The sequence below is a fragment of the Abrus precatorius genome, unplaced genomic scaffold, assembly GCF_003935025.1.
Source record: "Abrus precatorius isolate BTA unplaced genomic scaffold, Abrus_2018 Scaffold9, whole genome shotgun sequence".
Lineage (NCBI taxonomy): Eukaryota > Viridiplantae > Streptophyta > Magnoliopsida > Fabales > Fabaceae > Abrus > Abrus precatorius.
The window spans coordinates 16,837,922-16,859,437 of NW_020874439.1; the positions used below are offsets into that span (position 1 = coordinate 16,837,922).

The window sequence follows — 21,516 nt, forward strand, 5'->3', positions numbered from 1 at the left end:
GAATTCGAATTTGAACAAATAAGGATTCCAAAAACATTTATTAAGTAGAGGATTTATGTAATTGAATAATTATTAATTAGGTTTTACGTTTTGACCCTTAGGAGCCTATATTTAAATTAGGGCAGCAGGTTACGACAGGGGACGTTAGGTTAGATTAGGTTTATGTTTTAGGATTTTTGTTTTTTTTCTTCTTTTTTTTTCTCTTCCATTATTACTTTTCATTTTCTTCCATTAATGGAGGCTTAGACTTTCATATAGTCCAAGGATTGAAAAAGGATTGAGACACTCTTGAGGATCGGTTTCGTAATTTATTCAACAATAAATTCAGTTTCATCTTTTCCTTGTTTCTCCTTTTGCTAATTATGATTTTGAATTGAAGTTCTTCGTTTGGATTGATAATTGTGCAATTGTTTGATTATATATTATTCGGTTGATGTATGTAATTAATTCTTGAAGGAGTGTGAATTAGATTTTCAAGTTTAAGATCTAAGATTAATGGCATTGGTGAATTAAAATAACACAAATCGATTAGGTTCTAGAGGTTTCTGAACTTTGAGCGAATTGTGTGTTAATCGAATTCATGAGGGTTCTTGTGTGAATGCTTAATTTGAATTGAGGTTTCATTGAAATTTAATGTTAATCACTATTTTGTTAGTTGATGCATCTTCTTGGAATCCAGTGATAGAGTTGTCGTAGTTCTTCTAAATTCTTGGATTAGAGTTTTAAAATCTTGTTAACGTTTTATTCTAATCAGCATTATTTTATAAATTAAATCTCATCTAAATTTATAATCGTATAACATTATCATCATTGGGAGACGACTCAGATTCAACCTCTTATTACATAATTTTTATGCAATTCAATTTTTATTAATTTGTCCGAGCCTGACACTCGCGATCAAATTTTGGCGTCGTTGCCGGGGATGATGATGTTATTTGGTTATATCATTATGTATTAATTTGGTTGCATTGCATATTCTATGTTGCGTTTTACATCTAATTAGGATTATGCATAATTAGTGTTTTTCATCGAATTAAGATTCTGCATAATTAGCATTTTTTTATTTAACATAATTGTGTCTAGGCATTCTGCTTCAGTAGCCTTTGAATAGCATAGTAGGTAGTCATCTATCCTTGCTTAGTATTACATCATTCAATTCTCTACATTCTGTGTTGTGTTTCTACATTTTTGCATTCTGCATTTGTTGAAAAAAGTACACGGCTGTGTATATGACTGTGTAGATCACTGCCCAAAAGTTCTATATATATATATAAAAAAAAAAACTCACATAGAAATGTACATGGTCAAGTACACGGCCGTGTATCTGAACGTGTAGATCTCTGTGTAAACTTAAAAGTGACATAACTTTTTGCATACTGCTCTGGTTTCTTATTGTCATACATGCATTTCATATAGCTCGACAAGATCTACACAATGGCAAGAAGCTGGAGGCTGGTTGGTGGTTTCTGAAAAAAAAAATTATTTCTTTTCATTCTTATTTAGATATTATGGCTCAGAGAACTTTTTATATGGTTGATCATAGAAGACTAGAGAACAAGTTAGATGATTTAGTTTCTTTGATCAAACAATTGACATTGTCACAAATGGCTACAATGTTGTGTGAAATTTGTACTTCACCTGAACATCATACTGATTTTTATCCTACATTGTATGAGTCTGTAGGTTGGATGAGTCATCCAAACTTGGGATGAGAGAATTTAACGCAGCAACAATATCAACTCCCACCACAAAATGCTGCATCTTCCAAGAATGAGCTTTCTTTAGAAGAGTTGATAAGGGAGATGACAATTAACGATCTGAATTTCCAACTAAGAACAGAAGCATCCATTCAAAACTTGAAAAATCAGATTGGTCAGTTGGCAACAATAGTAAACGAGCTAAAGTCTCAAGGTCCTGGTAATCTTTCTGCATAACCAATTGTTAAACCAGAGAATGTTACTTTGAGTTCAAGAAAGACCATTCAAGACTCGCAAGAGCAGCAACCAATAAATAAAGATCTTAATGCTACTGCTCCAACAAGTGATTGTAGCCCAGCAAGTGTAGAATTTGCTCTTACTGCTCATACCACTTTTACTGAGGCAGAAGAAAATTTTGGGCAACCTGTTCCTCTTCCATTTCATTCGATTTTTCATGATAATTTGTTGAATGATTTAGTTGATGATAATTTAACTGAGTTCTCAGATTATATTGATTATCCTAGCTTAGCCAATTATTCTGATTCCTTTACTTGCGATGCATGTAATGATTATGCAAAATGTAGCATCTGTGTTGAGATTGATACACATGTTTATGGTGATTTTGATGCAGCTATTGCAGATTCTAAAAAAGTAAATCATAATGCATCCACGACAGATCCAACTCTAATTTTTACACTGCCTCCTTCTCTAAAGTTGCCCCCTGCATTTGAGTTAAAGTCATTTCCTAAGCAGTTGAAATATAAATATTACATCATTGTATATTCAAGGGACCAGCCTAGGTACAACAGCAAGACACAATGTTCTGCACATAAAGGAAATGAAGAGTATGAAGAGAAGCTTATTAAGTTTATGAAGCACCTGGAAATCCCTCTGCGGCTATTTCTTCCATGTTCCCAATTAAATGAAGTGTTGCAAATTTATAAGAAAAATGAGGAATATCTAGGGATACAAATGAAACTGCTACTAATAAAAGTATCTCCTAGAATTAAAGATCATAAGGCGTCAAACTAGTGACGTTAAAAGAGCATTGTGTGAGAGGCAATTCATAATTTTTTCTTCTTTTTTTTTTCTTTTAGAAGTTTTCAATTTATTTTCTACATTCACTAATGGTCTTGCATTTGAGTTTCTCGCCTCAAGTTCTTTTCTAGTAAGCTTCGTTCTAGGTGGCTTAGTCCTTATATCGTGACTAAGATTTTTTCCTATGGTGCTGTGTAGATTTTGGAGCCTGGAATGGATAAAGTACTCACAGTGAATGGCCACCGCTTGAAGCCATTTCATGAGGACATACCCTTGGAGACCATTGGGGAGGTTCACTTGCTAGCGGCCACTTATGCTTGATTAGGGAGTTCCACTTTCCCTTTCCCTACTACATTTTACTTACATTTTCATTATACATTACATTGAGGATAATGTAAAGTTGAAGTGTTGGGGGAGAGTAATTTTATTATTTAGCATTGTTTTTGTTTTGTTTTGTTTTCCTTTGTTGAATTGGAAGTTATTAAGTTAAGGCATTAGTCATTAAGGAGGATAAAGTTCCTACATAATTTCATTTTTGCTTTTTCCTCTTGATATATGTGAATTGGGTGATTGATTTTGATTTGTATGATTGAGTATGTTAGACTTTACCTTTGTGAGCTTTTGAGCCTTATTTTTGGATGGTTGAAATTCATGCCATTCTTTTCTTTCTTGTGTGTTTTCCTTCTTAGATTTTGTCATTCTAGAACTTGTTTTGATTCTTCTTTGAGGCTACAATTTTCATATACAATTATGAACATGATAGAGGCATTTCTTTCATATTTTTACCCACTTGGCCATATAGCTTGCCTTGCATTTTGCCCTTTGTTTAGCCCCTTTGAGCCTTATTGACCATTCTTTGGCTTCTAGCACATTATAAGCTTTTAGTGAAAAACCATGTTATACCTAACTTTAGGGAATAGGGAGTGCGTTGGTTTCATTAATGTTATTGCTTTTCAAGTGTGGGGGTTCGGAAAGAATGCAAGAAGAGAAAAAATGAAGAAAAAGAAAAGAAAAAAAAAAGAGAAAAAAATTACAAATAAAATAGGAATTTTTGATAAAGGGAAAAGAAAGTCCAAGGAAAGTAAATGTGTGTTATGACTTGATTTGTCTAAGGACCAATGTTATTCCTATTCTCCTTGGTTGTATCTTGTCATATCCTCATATTTCCTTACCCTTACATTAGCCCCATTACAACCATTGAATAAAGCCCTCTTGATTTGTGTTTGCATATGATTGTAAGTAGTGGAGAAGTAGAAGATTAACAAGCTTATGGTAATGCATTGTCTTTTGAGGTGACTTGAGTGAAACACTTTGAATCATACACTTGAGAGTTGAGTTGTATACACCATCTTGTGAGATCTTTCATGCTTGATCTATACACTTTGAATGATATTACTTGACTTGCATTTTTGAGAGGTTGGGAGTTAGATATTTGATTGTTGTAAAACTCTTGATACTTTATTTGATCTTGTGTCCCTAAGATCAGCACTTCTAAGGATTCATTGGAGAATTTATTTATTTTGATTATTTTATGATTTTTTAGGTTATATGTTTTTATTTGCTTGACTCTGTCTTACATGAGGACATGCAAGAGCAAAGTGTGGAGAAATTTGATCAATTGGATTTTTATAACCTTATTTCCTCTCATTCCTAACTCATTAATCATCTTTTGTGCCTAATTGGTTTGAATTGGATCATTTTATGATATTTGAATTTTATTTAGGCTTTATTTAATTTTTTCAGTATTTGGCAAATTCTGATACTACTTTGGTTTCTGGACCATATCTCGAGTTGTAGAACTTATTTCATTGTGTTTCTTGATTTATAGGAAAGATTAGAGAAAGGCGCATGATTCTTATGAGAGGTCAGAAATCAATTCTAATGATAAAAAGCTGAAACTGAGCCTGGAAAAAGTCAGAAACTGTAGTCGCAGTTTCTGATCTTGGTGTAGTATTTGGGCCATATCTCAGTCCACAGATATCTGTTTAAGCCCATTTCAGTTGTGTTTTGAAGCTAACATCCAGGGCTACAATTTCTCTTCAGATCACAAATCAAAACGGATATATCTTCACAGCCAAAAATGCCACACAATATCTTCTCAGATTCAGCATGGATGTTGAGAAGCAATTACAAGCATAACTTTCCCTCCAGAATTTGAATTTGAACAAATAAGGATTCCAAAGACAGCTATTGAGTAAAGGATTTATGTAATTGAATAATTGTTAATTAGGTTTTATGTTTTGACCCTTAAGAGCCTATATTTAAATTAGGGTAGTAGGTTACAACGTGGGACGTTAGGTTAGATTAGGTTTATGTTTTAGGGTTTTTATTTTTTTTTCTCTTCCGTTTCTACTTTTCGTTTTCCTCCATTAATGGAGGCTTAGACTTTCATCTAGTCCAAGGATTGAGACACTCTTGAGGATCGGTTTCGCAATTTATTCAACAACAAATTCAGTTTCATCTCTTCCTTCTTTCTCCTTTTGCTAATTATGATTTAGATTTGAAGTTCTTCGTTTGGATTGATAATTATGCAATTGTTTGATTATATATTATTCGATTGATGTATGCAATTAATTCTTGAAGGAGTGTGAATTAGATTTTTAGGTTTGAGATCTAAGACTAATGGCATTGGTGAATTAAATTAACACAAATCGATTAGGTTCTAGAGGTTTCTGAACTTTGAGCGAATTGTGTGTTAATCAAATGCATGAGGGTTCTCATGTGAATGCTTAATTTGAATTGAGGTTTCATTCGAATTTAATGTTAATCACTAATTTGTTGGTTGATGCATGTTCTTGAAATCCAGTGATAGAGTGGTCATAGTTCTTCTAAATTCTTGGATTAGAGTTTTAAATTCTTGTTAACTTTTTATTCTAATCAACATTTTTTTATAAATTAAACCCCATCTAAATTTATAATCGTATAACATTATCATCATTGAGAGATGACTCGAATTGCACCTCTTACTACATAATTTTTATGCAATTCAATTTTTATTAATTTGTCTGAGCGCGACACTTGCGATCATTTGAACATTAATGCTTCTGCTCAGTTTAGTAGTTACTTGGGCAATCCTATGACCAATCACAAGCCAAATAGGAAAGATTTCATTCATATAATTGATAAACTCAGGAAAAAACTAAGTCTTTGGAAGATGAACTCCCTATCCATGACTGGTAGGGTTATTGTTGGAATTTTTCCTTAAATCACAGCAAGTGTACTATGTCTATTGCAAGTAATAATCGGTAGAGTACTGAGATATCATTCTCAGAGAGTAATTTAAAATGTATTAATTGTCAAGATATAAATTGATTTAGCTTTTATACAATAAAATTGATGGATGGTTTTCATAGAAATTGAGTAAAATTATAATGTAAGGCAATGATGTAATATGTAGTAAAAATCAAATTAGAGAAACTTGGATTGAATTTCGTCTATTTTTCTCTTCGTATTCTAGTAATTTAGTGATAAACATAGTAATCATTTCCATTGATATTGATGTAAAATACAAAAATCATATATCTCAATTCCTTGAAAATATACTTCTAAGATAATTTCTTAAATGTTAATTCCTCAAGCAGTTAACAAATTATCCAGCATTACAAAAAGGATTTAAAAGCAATCAATAACTCAAGATGTATTCCTAGAATGACCAATTACTGAGTAATCTTAATCAGATCTAGATCTAAGCAATACCTTCCCAGATATAACTCAGATCTGGGCTCAAGAAGCTATAAGTTAGCAAATTAAAGCATTAAACATGGATTGAAATCACTAAATTAATAGTAATAAAGAAGAGACATCTATATTTACATAAATTATTGAGAATAAATCAAGTTTGAATATTTACATTCAATTTCACAAGAGTATTAGCTGTTCATTGCAGCCATAGCATAAAAAAAAAAGAGGTACAAACAGTTTGAAATGTGTGAAAATAAGTGTTTCCATTGTATTCCTACATTTTATGCCGCTCTTCCCTCCCTAAAAAAATGAAATGGAGCAGTGTACTTCTCTGAAACACAAAAGTCGCCTTTTATACCATTCTGGACGAACCTTCTCTCGCTACAACGATATCTTCTCGCTGTAGCGATAATTGAATATAAAAAATTAGGTCATTCTTCTTGCCTCTCGCTGTAGCGACAACTGTCTTGCTACAGGCATTCTCACTACAACGACAAATGTATCGCTGTAGCAAGAAGAACACATAATTACTCTTCTAAAATTATGAATTCTTATTGCAGTGAGGGTGTCTCGCTACAGCGAGAGACCTCTAGAAATTCTCTTTTCTTCAAACTTCATGCTTTTTGTGTTTCTTGCTTAATTTTTCAATTTCTTCAATTTTGAGTGATATTTCTTTTCTGATTCCAACAACAAAATATATAAAAAATGAATCAAAACACTTAAATTTGGATTCTTCTCCTCAAATATACAAGTAATTATAAAAATTTCTAGTTTTGTAGAATTTTAACCAAAAAATCCAAATACTTAACATGAAAAGTATCCAAGTCATCACCTAAAATTACCCAATTTATACATTTATCAGTTACCCTTGCTCAGTCTTCTTTGATGAGTATTCCTGCTTATACTACACAATCCTTTATCCTCCCTATTTCAGTTTGTGATGAGATTAATATAATTTGTAGGAATTTCATTTGGGGATCTTTGGGAGGGAAGAAATGCCACTTGATAGGTTGGACCAAAATTTGCAAACCTAAAAATGTAGAGGGTTTGGATTTTAAGGATATTAGAACCCTTAATAAGGCCTATTTTCTAAAACTCTATTAGAGATTAATTAATTCTCCTAATAACCTCTGGGCTAAGGTGATTAAGAATAAGTATAGGTTTGTGCTTGGTAAAAACTCCCCTGTATAAGAGACCATCAGAAGGTTTCTCACCATTGGAAAGGTATGGTCTCTGTTTGGCCTATTTTCTCCTAGGGCCTAGGTGGGAACTAAGGAATGGCTCAATTGTTAAGTTCTAGACATATGGATTATTGAATATAAACTACTTTCTAATTACTCTATAACCTTTATTTTGGCTACAGATTTAGACACCCGTGTGACCTTGTTTTCTACCCATAGGTCTTGGTAGTGGGATAAAATTAGAGCCTGCATGCCTGAGCAGCTGTGTACCTTAATTAATGGTATTAACCCCCCATCCAAATCTAAGGATATGTTTTTCTAGAATTTGTCCAATAATGACAACTTCTCACTTAAATCTGCCTATGTTCTCTTATTTGATAAATTCCTTAATCCTAAACCTTGTACTGATATTTTTAATTTGATTTGAAGGTGGAAGGGCCTTCCTAAAGTCAATTTATTTTTATGGAAAATAGGCCATGGTAGATTGCTTACCAATCAGGAGATATTTGGCAGAGGAATGACTACTTCACCCACTTGTCCTAGGTGTGGTGAGTATTCTAAGTCCATCATCCATGTCTTTCATGATTGTTTTTATGCAAGACAAGTCTGAAAACATTTTATTCTTTCTGAACATTGGGCTATTTTCTTTAGTAGTGGCCTGTATAATTGGATTAATCAAAACCTAGCTAATCATTCTTATACTGTTGTCTATAATTGGAGTAGGATATTTGGGTATGTGATATGATATATTTGGTTACATAGGAACAAGTTTATTTTTTAGTAGTCTTTTTTTATGCCTAATTCTATGGTTCAAAAAATAATTTGTGATATGAATTACTTTAATTGTATTTTCAAATTTAATAACAAGTCTATTTTTGGTTTGCTTGTTTAGCAGGCTCGTGTTTGGTGAATCTCTCTCAGCCTTGGTCACTACAAGCTTAATGTGGATGGCTTAGTCCTACCTCACCATAAGGCTGCAAGATTTGGTGGCCTCATTGGAGATGATAGGGGCAGTTTTATTGCTGGTTTATTTGGCTGCACCTCTCCTTATTCTCCCTTAGCTGCTGAACTTTGAACTCTGTTTTGGGGTATCAAGTTGGTCATTCAAAAAGGATTCTAGTGCATTTGGATTGAAGGAGACTCTAAGAAAGCTTTATTCCTTGTCCTGAACATTCAACCTAACTCTCATCCTTTTACTTCTTTATTGTATAATATTAGAGAGTTGTTGAAATAAATTAGATTTATTAGGTTTAGTCACATTTGTAGAGAAGTCAATCAATGTATAGATTAGCTTGCTAAATTTGGTGTGGATGGATGTATTCTCATAGATTGGTTTGATGCTTCCCCTTCTTCCCTTTTCTTCTTTCTTTGTTTAGATGTCTGTGGTGTTTAGACATCTAGGTATAATCTTTAGATTTTTGTTGTCTGAGCTTTTAGCTCTTTTTATAAAAAAAAAAAGTTTAATAGATATAAAATTCAAAAGATATAATTATTTATGGTAGAAGATTTGAATATTATATATAAATGATTGTAATATTTAAATCAGAAACATAATTTTCTTTTTTAATATCTTATTGTTAAGAATAACAAGATAATTGTGTATAAAAATTTAGAAGATCAAAGGATTAATATTCTTTAAAAAATTATCTTCTATAAATTTCGGTACACTTCCGGCTCAATTTTAATCTATATTTTTTGATAATTTAAAATAAAAGTTTTCTAGTTTCTCCTTTAAAATTTTAAAAAAAGATAATTTATTTTCACAATAGATTTTATCAAAGTTGGCGCTGCTACTTCACAGTTTGGCAACATGGTGACATTAGTCTCGTACTCCTAAGTTCATGTTAGTTTTTTAGATATTCTATTGACCACTTTATTAGTTTTTCCTACTTTACTCACTGTCAAGAAATTTCTGGTAATAATAAGAAATATCCTCTCCTAATAAAATGGCATGTTTGAAAGTCAGACCAAAGATTTTTTTTTTCCCCGCTTTTATCGATCTTATAGTCTTCTAAATGTGTGGAATACATTACATTATTGTGACTTTTTTGCAATGTGAGAAAAAGACATGTCAATAATGCCGAAGGAAATAGGATTGAGATTGTCTTCATCATTGGATTTATGTGTAAGTAATAAATATTAGAAATTGAGTGCAAGCTGAATTTAAAAAGTGGGAGAAGATAAATTAAAGTTTGAGTGAGTGTTTATCTAAAAGAAATCTTAACAATTCAGATTCATGCCCTTGTGCTTCTTTTCTTGAGTTTTTTTTTTTAATGATACACACCTATTTTTTGCCCCCTTTTTTATTTGATTTCACTTTTTTAATTTTGAACCTTTCATTATTTTTGGTTTTATGATTTTTTGGACCAGGTTTTGATAGCATATGAGAGCGAGCTTAAACTTGAATAAACTATTTTTTTTAATAATTTAAATTTATAATATTTATTTATATAACCTTTAATTTATTATTATTCTGCCAGTGTAGGGCTTTTATGATCTAGCAATATATAAAATTAATTGATTTTTATCTCTCATTTTGTTCTGTTAGAATTTTTGAATTTTAACTTCTATTAATTGATGGAATTTATTTTATAAAAGTTTATATGATATTTTCTTTTTTATGCTTGACTCATATTTATAAATTAGTTATTACATATAAAAAAATATATAGCAGTTCTTATAAGTACGTATGATTTCAATTTAGTCTCGGACATTTGTTTTATCTCCCTGCTCCATTCCTAATCAGCTATTTGCATTCTTTCTCGTACACCTACAACAGTTTCTCTGTTCTTCTAACACACTCATCAATTTCACCTTCAATGTAGCTATATTCCATATACACGAGTGCAATTACCAAGGTCTAAATCATTCTTTCATCTCTTCCTCTTATCTTTCCAATTCTTATGACCCTGCCACTCCCAATGCCAACTTCCTTATTAGCACCACATTTTAAGTTGAATTTTCCTAACAATGCCTCCAACATCTTGGCCAAGAACATAATATAAGGTGTTTGCAGTGGTGGATGTTGTAACAATGATGAGGACTGCAAGTTAAAGGATGAAGGGATAGATGGCAAGGACACGAGGCATGCATTGTGACTTGCAAAGCCGACGAATGGAAACTTGCTGGTGCATTTGGTGGAATAAGCACAAGAAGCAGCACAACTTGGGGCTGTCAGCTGTGTCATTAGGCTCAACAGAATCATCATCATCATCATAGGCTGCAGAGCTCACAAGAGAATGAAGATTTTTAGTATAAAGGGTAATTCTCTTAAACAATCCCAACAAATAGCTGATTAGGACCGAAGGAGGGAGATGAAGCAAACGTAGTTTAGTTTATACGTAAAAGTACGAACTAAATTAAAAACAAATATAAATATAGGGATTAATATATAAATTTTTTATATGCAAAAACTAACTTACAAATGTGAGTGAATCTCATTGTTGTTAAGTCTATTTACATGATTTAATAAAAAATGACAACAAATTTAGAAATATTTTTCTATAAAATTCACGGAGAAATTGAAAATACTTGATTTAAAGGTTTTTTGTAAGTTAATTGATCAGAGTTAACGGAAGAACTTTTTAAGGTTTTAAAAATTGAAGATTGTAATCAGATATGAAATTTCAAGTATGAAAAACACCATGTATATTATCTATAAACATTTTGGTAAGGGATGTAAATAATAATACAAGTCCAAATAACCTAAGGCCTGATGAAAGGAAAATTATTATTAAGATTTCATCTTTTGACTAACCTTCTCGTCAAGAGACTCAATGACAATAGACAAAACATGAGAGAAAGATTTTGTTCCGATTAAATACAAGCGTGTTTAAATCCACAAAGTTGACAAGACCGTCAGTATAATGTTATCTTTGTTATAATTTTATAAATTCCAAAACAGATTCAATTACAGATTACTTATCTTAACAATTTCGAAACATGATAACTACATGACTCGCACCGCTAAGTTCTTGTCCTGTTTTAGTTACCACTTCCTCAGTTTTCAAATTTACTTACTGTTTACAGATTCCAATAATAATAAGAAATATCTTCCTAATATTGTGATATGTTCCGAGTCAGACGGAAAAGTTGTTTGCACTTCTTTATCAGTCTTTTACGAGTGGCAAACATTATCATTTTGACTTTCAGCAACGCCAGAAAAAGAAATGTCAATAATTTTGGAGGACATAAGATATGAATTGTCTTCACTATTAAATTTATTTTGTTTAGTAATCAATTTCTCCACTATTAGTTTTGAATTCATTATTGTTTGATTTTTGGAGACCTAACGATCTATCCATATTATTCCAAAACCATACTAAGCTTAATTTATTTTCATGGCTGTGCCACCGTTTTCCTCTTCCTTCACCTATGGATTCACCTATGATGTGTTCCTTAGTTTCAGAGGCCCAGATACTCGTGTTGGTTTTACTGGCTATCTTTACAAAGCTCTCCGGGACAAGGGAATTCGCACCTTCATTGATGATGATATTCAAAGAGGGGAAGAAATAACACCAGCACTTAGGAGGGCAATTGAAGAGTCTAGAATTTCCATCATCGTGCTTTCCAAAAATTATGCATCTTCCTCATTTTGCTTAGATGAACTTGCTTTAATCCTAGAGTGCAATCAGAGGAAAGGTTTGCCAGTTTTGCCAATATTTTATAACGTGGACCCTTCTGATATGCGACATCTAACAGGTAGTTATGGGCAAGCATTGGCTCATCATGAAGAGAACTTCAAAGCTAATCATAATGAGAGGTTGGTGAAATGGAAGGTGGCTGTGAGTCAAATAGCTAACTTGTCTGGTTATCATTTTAAGCATGGGTAACACCATCTTACCAATATTTTTTCCCTTGTTTTTTTTAATTAGTTTTCATTCATTTGATTATTTATTGCTAAACTTCATAACTAAATGCTTGTTAATCTTGACCAAGTTAAATTGCTGTATATAACAAGCACTATGAGTTGTAATAGATATTAGGATATGAATGTAAGACATTCAATTTGACTTCATGCAAACTTATGATTGAATAGGGATGGATATGAATATGAGTTCATTGGGACGATAGTTAAATTGATAACGAGCAAGATTAACCGAATTCCTATACATGTTGCGGATTACCCAGTTGGACTAGAGTCAAGAGTGCTAGAAGTGAAGTCACTTTTAGATGTTGGATCTGACGATTCTATCCGCATGGTAGGGATCTACGGAATCGGAGGAATTGGTAAGACGACACTTGCTCGTGCAGTTTATAATTTTGTTGCTGACCATTTTGAAGGTTCATGTTTTCTCGAAGAAGTGAGAGAAAAATCAATTAAACATGGACTAGAATACCTCCAGGAGACACTTCTTTCTGAAATAATTGGAGAGAAGGATATTAAGTTCGGAAGTGTCAATAAGGGAATTTCAATAATAAAGCAGAGGCTTCAACAAAAGAAGGTTCTTTTAGTTTTAGATGATGTTAATAAGCATGAGCAATTAAAAGCTCTTGTTGGAAGACCTAGTAATTGGTTTGGTCTCGGTAGCAGAATCATTGTTACCACTCGGGATAAACATCTGCTAACAAGTCACGGGGTTGAAAGAACATATGAAGTAGATGGATTAAATACGAAAGAAGCTTTGGAGTTATTTAAGTGGAATGCTTTTGAAAATGACAAAATTGATCCAAGTTACAACGACATTTTAAAGTGTGCAGTAACGTATGCTTCTGGGTTGCCATTGGCTTTGGAAGTAATAGGTTCTAATTTGTTTGGAAAAAGTGTAGAAGAATGGAAATCTGCATTACATCGATATAAAAATATTCCTAATAATGAGATCCTGAAGATACTTAAAGTAAGCTTTGATGCCTTGGAGGAAGATGTGAAAAGTGTTTTCCTTGACATTGCTTGTTGCTTCAAAGGGTATTTAATCGAGGAGATTGAAGATATACTTCGTGCTCATCATGGTGCTAGCATGAAATATCACATCAGAGTGTTGCAAGAAAAGTCTCTCATAAAAATTAGTCAATGTAGTGAAGTGACATTACATGACTTAATAGAAGATATGGGTAAAGAAATTGTTCGACACGAATCACCAAAAGAGCCTGGAAAACGCAGTAGATTATGGTTCCCTGAAGATATAGTTCAAGTTCTAGAAGAAAATACGGTAAGATTGATATAAATGGTTTGGTTTTTCATATTCAATCTTGATTTGCCTCGTTTTCCGAGTTTTTATGAATATTAATTAATTATGACTTTATTCCTTTTATAACCTCTTATTCTTTAAGAATAATTTTTTTAATTTGAGCTACATTGCATATTATTTTTTTATTAAAAATTGTAGCATTTAACTATTGAATTAGTTTGTATTTTTTAATAAGAATTTACTATATACATATAATTTTATTCTATACCATGTTGCTCAGATTAGATAAATGTGTACGTTCAAAAAAATGATGATACACTTGTCTTTGTGTAATTTTTCAAACAATAAGTTATAATTGAAAATAAAAAACAATCTTTGACAGAAAACACGGATGAATGGTACTGTACAGTTTTGTACAATTTTCGAGTAAATAAATTTTAGCATTTTTCATATGTATATTGAATTATTATTGGTTCCTGCTTTTGTGTTAGAAGGGAACAAGCAAAATTGAAATCATAAATCTGGATTCTCCCTTGTTTGAAGAAATGGTAGAATGGAATGGAAAAGCCTTCAAGAAGATGAAAAAGCTTAAAACACTTATTATTAAAAATGGTTTGTTTTCCAAGGGTCCTAAATATCTTCCAAATAGTCTACGAGTGTTAGAATGGTGGAGATATCCTTCTCAATATTTGCCAAATGGTATTGGATCAAAGAAACTTGCTATATGCAAATTACCTGAGAGTCGCTTTGCGTCATTCGAGTTGGCACGCTTATTGAAGGTATCTGCAATAAGTTCATTTATTTTATGTTGTATATCAATGAAATAAATTCAAGATTATTCATTTGGTTGTTTTTCCTCTCCCCTGTTTTCTGCAGGAGTTCGTGAATCTGAAAGTTTTAGATTTCGACTGGTGTAAATGTTTAAAACAGATACCTGATGTATCTGGTCTACAAATTTAGAAAAATTTTCATTTGGATATTGTGAGAATTTAACTACAATTCATAGTTCAGTTGGGTTCCTTGATAAACTTAGAATCTTAAATGCTTGGGGTTGCAAGATGCTTAGAAGTTTTCCCCCTATGAAATTGACATCGCTTGAGCAACTCGAACTTTCATTTTGCTCAAGTCTTGAGGATTTTCCAGAAATACTAGGAAACATGCACAATATTAAAATAATTCAATTAGAGGCCACTCGCATAAAAGAATTACCATTATCATTTCGAAATTTTTCTGGGCTTCAAAAATTACATCTGCATCTACGTGGAATGTCATTTAGGTTACCAAGTAGCATTGCCATGATGCCAGAACTCGTTGAGATTATTGCTTGGGGATGGGAAGCATCGCTATTGCCAAAACAGGTTGAGGGTGAAGAAAAAGTGAGCTCAATGGTGTCTTCAAATGTAGAACATCTTCTCTCACAGTGCAATTTGTCTGATGAATTTATTCCAATGAGTCTCACATGGTTTACCAATGTGAAAGAATTAGACCTATCAAGGAATAATTTTACAATTCTTCCTGAATGCATTAAAGAGTGTCGCTATCTAAGGAAGCTTTACTTGGATTACTGCAAGCATCTTCAAGAAATTAAAGGGATTCCACCAAACTTAAAACATTTCTCTGCAATACACTCCAAATCCTTAACTCCCTCAAACAGAAGCATATTATTGAATCAGGTCTTTCTTTTGTGATTTAATTTAGCAATCCATTTATATGCTACTTAATGTTGCTAAATTTTTATTGATTTATGATTGACAGGAAATACATGAAGCTGGAAACACCAGTTTTTGTTTTTCAGGAACAGCAGCAATTCCAAAGTGGTTTGACCACCATAGTAAGGGAAAACCAATTTCTTTGTGGTTTCGTAACAAGTTCCCCGCTTTATTTTTTTGTCTTGTTATTGGACCGATGAATAAGAGCTCTTTTACATTTAACTCCTTCGTGATCATCAATGGCAAGGAATGTTCGCTAGCCTTTGATGATCTTCAGTCCTTTTGGATGGAGAAGAACCATACATATCTTACTGACTCGCAAAATATAAAATTCAAAGGTAATTTGGATGGAGCACTATTAGAAAATGAATGGAACCATGTGCAGTTTCAAACAGAAAGCAAGATCCCAATCCACACAGAAATCGGAATCCATGTTTTCAAACAAAAAAGTAGAATGGAGGATATTCGATTTACCAATCCTTATAGAAAGAGAAAGTTCGACGATGATTTCAGCAATTTTGAATCATAGAACAGCCTGTTCCTAAAACGGCATAGATTTAAGGACACGGAAGTTAGTGAGACCCAATTTGCAATTGTGCAACATCATCAACGTATTGGTTAATTGTTATGCATGTCAGCATGTGAAGTTGGACAAATGAGTGGTGGTTTCATTTCTTAACTACAACAATTAATGTTGTTAGTAGATGATAAAGAGAATTTAGTTTGAGTTTAATAGTATCAACAAGGACACGGAGCATCAGAAGTGACTAAGGTAAATTCTCTTATGTTGGCTATCATTGTAACTTATTTTATTTCTTAAATCATTTTAATCTTCCACATAAATGGAATAAAAGAAAAAGAACTAGGACTATCTTAAAAGAAAGGGTTCTCAACTGAGGTGCATGGTTGACACTACTATATATAATTTTCTGTTTCAGCAGGGAAATTGAATGCTACTAAATTCTAAATGAGTAAGAAAATAATGTTTCAAATTTTTATTTGCGTAATATGTTAGTTATAAAAAGGATTGAAAAAGAGATATATGTGATAAAATCTGTGTTTGAATTGTAAACAGATGATTTATTATATATATAGCTAACATAATAATTACAATAATCATCAGTATCCTAATAATAACCATTATTATAAAGTTTGGTTAGCCTATTGAGATCATTTACTTATTTTAATACTCTCCCCTTTAAATTAGCCTATTGGATGCTTTTTGAACCGTTGGAGTGTTTAAGCGTGCAGACACCAAAGAGCATGATGTTTGGATGAGCAGAGTTGCTTGAGCGTGCTTTGTGATTTGTTGAGGTTAGTGACTATGATGTTCCTTCTTACGATGATCATGATTTTCACCCACTTCCGTTACCTAGAACTTTCTACTACATTTGTTATGTAAATAATTAATTATGATGATATTTTTTAATTTTTTTTCATTTCATATATGAAATTAAATATATATTATTATAAATTGTATAATAATTTTACTTATTTCCATGTATGTTTTTTATAATTATTATGATTTCAGAGCATTATTTTATAATTATAAACATATATTGTCAAATTAAAAAATTTAAAATAAACAAATAAATTTAATTAGCGATTAAAATTGTGATCAACAATAAAATTTTAATTGTGATTGAATTAGTGACTAAAATTTACAATATTATTAACAATATAATTAGCAACTGAAATTTTTAAACTATTTTAACATGATTAGCAATTGAAATAACAATTACAAATGTGTAACTAAATTCGTAATTGAATTTGCTATCGAGCTATCAATGTTAATTTTAAAATTAGTGACCAATAAATTTGATCACAAAATTAGTTGCTAATGAGTTGTTACAATGAATATTAGCCACCAAATTAAAAAGATTAGTCACTAAAAAATTTGGTTGTTGATTTCACAATTTAACAACCGATTACACATTTCGTTGTTGATTTATTTTGCAACCAATGTTTTAGTATTCATTTTAGTTTGGTCACTAATTTAATTGCAAACTAATTTAATGATAAACTGTCATTCTCTCATTTTATCTATAATATTTTAATCTATTTTTTTATTAGAATTATTATTTTATCTCTTAAACTAGCCATTTTTTTATTGTAAAAAATGATGAAAATACAATTTTATTAAAATACACCAAATTATAAAGAAGAATTATTGAAATGAGTATAAAATAGGTAGATTCTGAATTTTAAATTTAAATTTAAATTTTAAATTTGGAGAAAAAATCATACTTTTGTAGATTTTAACTCTGTATAAATAGTTTACTTTTGTCTTATAAAGATACACTTGATACTTAACACTTAGACACTAAACATATCATTCTCGCTACACATTCAAACCTTAAATCTCTCATCCCAAGCTCCTTTCCTTTTCTCATTTTTCATTGTAGATTTGTGTTTTTGTTAGGGCAGATCAGTCATTAAATTTTTTTTCTTTATTATTTTTTGTTATAGATGTTTTGTGATTAATTACTTTTGCTTTCATTTTTATGACCATCAATTCCATTCTATGCCGGGGCGGTGCCATCATTTCTCCCCTACATAGCTTGCGTTTGTATTTGATGGACCTGAAATAGAATCCTTCTTTTAGGCTTTCAAAGCGGAACGACAACTTCCACTGGATTAGATGTAGGGGAAGGCCCAATGGAACTGGCTCTTATAAGGTCTCACACAGACTCAGAGATTGCCATTTGATTTCCAAGATCGGGTGCGGCCTCGGCAGTGAAGAAGGCTTTCAAAAGAACAGCAATGGCCAAGGCCAGACCGCCGGAGCAGCCCATCTTTATAAAAAAAACAGAACAGAAAGGGCTGGACCCCCGTTTTGAACCTTGCCCCTCATTCATTCCCGCCACAACCACCAACGGCAATTGCAGGTTCGAATCCTGCTCCCGCCATGTCTTTCTATGGAACAGACTCCGCAACAGATTCGGCAACGGAATCTGGGATCCAAGTAGATTAGGCAAGCATGAGTTCAACCCTTTTCTCATCGGGCCTATCGTAGCCATCCCGTGTAGAGTGAAAAATACCTTTGATTTAATGGGAGTGTGTAATTAAATACATTTTACAATGAGATTAAGGTGGATTCTTACGATGTATCTCCTTTTGAATCCTAGTTTTATTTTATTCAATTGATGTTATATTTTAATTAAAACTAATAGGATCCCTCGTGCGATACATGAATAAATTATTATATTATAATATAATATTATAATTATTAATTATAAAATAGAAAATAATTTTATAAAATTTTTATAATAATATTTAAACTATTTTAAAGCTTAAAATTAATTAATTCATATAGATTTTAAAGTTTGAAGATATACCTCTAACAATTTTTACACAAAAACTTGTGTCAATTTTCTTTTGACTTCTTGAAACACTTGTTATAAGAATTAGTTTGTCACTCCTTCTCATATTTAATTTCAATAACTTGGACAAGAACAACAATAAATCTAACCTTTTCAAAATAAAATTGCAAATTATGATTTGTATAGATTTTAAAAAGAATTATCTACATCTTACTTTATTATTTTAATACAAAACATACATAGTTTGTCTTAACTACTTTATGTATGCTCATTTTTTGAGCTTGGAGCAAATAATCTTTCCATACTTGACTTATATTTGCATCATTCATATTCATCTTATGCAACAAATTGGATAGCTTATAAGTTAACAAAAATAAAAAACATCATATAGAACATAATGATACATCTATAAATAAAAAATAATTAAAAAACATATTTATTATTATAATCAATAATTTTTTTTATGTTAATATTGATATATAACTTTATTCTATTATAAGCATTTGATATGTTTAAAGTTCCTAAAAGAACCCTGAAATATAATTTGTTGATAAAATAACTATCCACCATTAAAAAGAGTTCAATATAGAAGAAGAATCATACCACCAAATGCTTTTATTTTACATTTGAATAACTACAATAGGTAAAGCATTAGAATCTTCACTGTTTAAAAAATTAACCATCTGATCAGTAAACTCTTCCTATAAAGTACAAATGATTATTTGATTCTTATGAAACAAATTCAATATAATATAACCTTTAATTTGTATAAAATAACGAAAAGAAAAAATAAATAACAAATATTTTAGTTATTAAAATATGTTTTAAAATACTACTTACTCTAAGTATCTGAGAACCAAATCAATATGTTTGTCTTTCTTTCCATTTTTCTTCGTGTCTTTGGGATTATCTTTCTCAACCACATACTAATGACATCTAATTGAATAGACGTCAAAGATTCTTTTAAAATAATAAAGTAGCATATAGGGTTAAATATGAAAGCAATTAAAATTAGAAAAAATAGAACTTACCAATTAAATAGAGTTCATATAACCCACTTAAAATTTTTGAGAATAGAACAAAATCAAAAGATTTAAAAGAGATATTGTCACATTTGATCTCTAAAACTTTGGTGGTTGCTATCAAATTTAACTTTCATTTGTATTTAGGGGTTCACAACCCATTTTTAGGAGTAATTAGCATAAAATTTTCCATGATATATACATTGCCTTCATACAGTAATTTTTCATAACGTGATAAAACATCTTTCCTATCAGTACAATAAATCATTGAATTTTGACATAATGGGAGAAGATGAAGGAATTAAAGGCTTAAATATATTATTGGTCCCTATAAATGTAGGCTATTTTGTGATATGTCCCTATAAATATTTTTGTTAGGAAGTAGTTTTTAGAAAGTTAAAAATTTAAGATTTAGTCCATGTCATTAACCCTCACTCTGTTAAGTGTTGAATTGGCTGACAGAACACCAGCTCAGCACTCCACGTGGTGCTACGTAGCTATCTTGAAGCATAGTCACAGTCTACGGAGCATGCCACATCATTTATTATTTATATAATTGCATAATATTCCTTCTTCTTCCCCACTACCCACTCCATCACCCCACCCCTCTCCTCTCCCTCTTCATTACACACTCCACCCCCACACCTCACCCCCTACCCACCCCATCTTTTCCTATGAAATTTGGTAGTACTTTATGTTGTTGCCATGAATGAATTATAAAATGCCCTTGTAAGTTGTAAAGGGAGATTTATAATTACCATGGAAGCAATGGCTTGAAGACTTGTGTACTTAATATCCCAGTTGAATTCAGTCATGGCCCAAGTGGTCCCACCAAAGCCATAAGCTTTGTCCAAAAAATATTTCAAATATTCTTCCTTTTCGGTGGCCCTATAAAGCCAAATTGCTGCCCAAAGTAACTCATCCATGTACCCACTAGCCTAAGTATAATACTTTTTAGTCACTCCAGCACTCTCATCATATTTCCCCTTAAACTTGTCACCAAACATATTTTATAATATCTGTCACCACCAATTATCCATAGTCAAATTAAAAATTATAATTCAATAATCAATGGATGTACCCCTTGTTCTAGACCATCAGTGAGAGCAGAATGGTGACGCCAAAGTGACCTTTTAGTTATGGGGTAAATGACCTGAATGCTAAGATTCAAAGTAAAGGAGGCTCTAGAAGAGGGCTTGGCCATAATTGAAGGACTCACATAAGGGAAGGAAGATTACGGTGAGAGAGAGTAAAGCAATGCATAGTGTCAAAGACGGAGTGTTGTTTTGAGCTTTGTCTTTTTTCATTTCTCAGTCCTTAACGTATGAAATATGAATCTCTCTACTTTTGTGTATCAGTGTATATATTTAGTGTAGGGAGATTAATAGGGGCCATCAGTCATCATCTTCATGAGAGTGGTAATGTAAGAAGGGAGTAAGGGAGGGAGTGGCCGTAGGGGAAAGGAGTAGGGGTAGGGGTGGTGGAGAGGTGTGTAGAAGAAGAAAGGAATGGGAAAAAAATGTTTTTATGCAATTATATAAAATAGGTTCAGGAGCTTATTTGTAAATTTTAATTTTAAATAATAAATAATGTAGCATGCCACGTAGGCTATGACTGGTCTTTAAGATGACTACATGACGCTACGTTGAGTGCTGAGCTAGCTGTTCAGGAGCTTATTTGTAAATTTAATTTTAAATACAAAATAATAAATAACGTAGCATGTCACATATGCTGTGG

The 21,516-nt window shown here is 31.8% G+C and overlaps 1 pseudogene; it reads left to right on the top strand.

Moving 5' to 3' along the window:
• Window positions 1–11,937: 11,937 nt before the first annotated feature.
• On the top strand, window positions 11,938–15,963 carry LOC113850901 (annotated as a pseudogene).
• Window positions 15,964–21,516: the final 5,553 nt, after the last annotated feature.